Source organism: Muntiacus reevesi, chromosome 18 (assembly GCF_963930625.1).
Source record: "Muntiacus reevesi chromosome 18, mMunRee1.1, whole genome shotgun sequence".
Lineage (NCBI taxonomy): Eukaryota > Metazoa > Chordata > Mammalia > Artiodactyla > Cervidae > Muntiacus > Muntiacus reevesi.
In genome coordinates this window covers 18,079,269-18,080,948 of record NC_089266.1, presented here as the reverse complement: position 1 = coordinate 18,080,948, position 1,680 = coordinate 18,079,269, and positions in this window count along the sequence as shown.

The window sequence follows — 1,680 nt, the reverse complement described above, 5'->3', positions numbered from 1 at the left end:
GCAGGAGCCCTGGCCTGGCTTCCTGTCCCTCTGCAGGCACTTGCTCAGCCAGAGGGTTAGTTGTTGGTGTTCCCCACCCCCACCCCAGCCTCCTTTCCCACAAGCGTGTGGCTCTCCTGCTTTCCGAGATGCCTGCGTGTTGTCCCCTCCCCCAGCCCCCCACGCTGGTGCACCCAGATCCTCAGGAACATATGAAGCAGAGGAGGGGCTCGGCTGCACCACTTCCAAAGCTCCCTCCCCGCCGCACTTAGGGGGCCCAGCACTGACCCCTCCCCTGAGCCCAGAACGTGGCCTGAGCCCCCTCTGGGGACCCCTCTCAGCTCTTCCCTGCCGCCTCAGCTCCGGCTGCCCACCCAGAGTTCTGTTCCAGGGTCAGTTGCTCACCTGCCAACTTCTGCATCCCCCTCCTTCCCCAAGGACCTCCCCCCATTTCTTTCAGCTGAGCCATTAATCTGGAGACAGAGATGAGTTTGCTATCGATTCTTTGGCCACTTTTTTTTTTATTATTACATCTTGTACTGTGGTTCTTCTCACCCTTCTCTGCCTCTGTGTTTGTCTCTTTAAATGTTGAAGCTACCAGAAGCCTGGTGCTATTCTGTATCTCATTTTGGAGGAAGAAAGGGGGGGCCCTAGATGCAGGTGAGGACCTGAGTTGTTAGTTTGGAAATAGAATGGCTATGTGTACAATGCTCACAGAAATCAGGTTTGGCCTTTTCATGCCATCCTGTTAAATTTCACAATTAATCTTGGTTCAGGAGATGTAAAATAAATTTATTAATAACAAATAGCAAAGAAATGGGGCTGGCATGTGATGTGTCTTGATCTGCCCTCCAGGGACCCACGCAGGCTGACAGCCCAGCAGATACAGAGAGAACGATGGGGTAGCAAGCAGGTGCCACCTGCAAGTGGGGGAGCGTGTGTGGGTGCCACCACCCTCCGTGGGCCTAGCTCCAGAGGTCTCGGGAGGTGGGGGTATGCCTGTCCAGTCTGCAAGTCACTCCCTGGCCCTGCTGCCCACCTCGTAGCTGCCTGAAGGGGGCGCACTTGCCACCCGCTCCCAAGGAAAATGCCTTTGTTCTAATGAACCAGGGCTCCAGGTCCTCCTCTCCAGAGCCTGGAGCTCAGAGAGTAGCTTCTTTCCAGGCCCTTTGGGTGCATCTCTTCTGCAATACACGGGCATGCCTCGTCCACCACGGCCTTTCCCGCGACACTGCCACTTGAGTAGGGAGCTCCCCCGCCCCTTCCTCAGACCTCTGAGAGCTTCATGTGCTATTCACTCAAAGACCGACACACCAGGTCCTGACGCCCTCGTCACTGTCTGCCCAGGACCTCGCATCCAACTATAGAGCCTTCCCCTCCCATTTCAACAACTTGATGTGACATCTGGACATCACATCGCTGCCAGGTCAAGCCCCAGCGTTACATCTCCCTGCCTCCGGGTCTCTGTCCCAGCTTCTAGGATGTCAGTTGAGAGAGGAACCCAGGCCACCTGAGCCCAGAGCCAGGACAGCGAGGTGCTGCTTGACACAAGCCCCTCGGTGGCTCCTCCACACGGGGGCTGTTCACACCTCCTTCCCCTCCCTTTGTCTCAGGATGCAGTGTGCCGCCGTCTGCTCTCCGGCCCACCCCGCCAGCCTTGGCAGTGTCCTCCTCCGGCTCGTCTCCTCTCCCTCCTTCTGC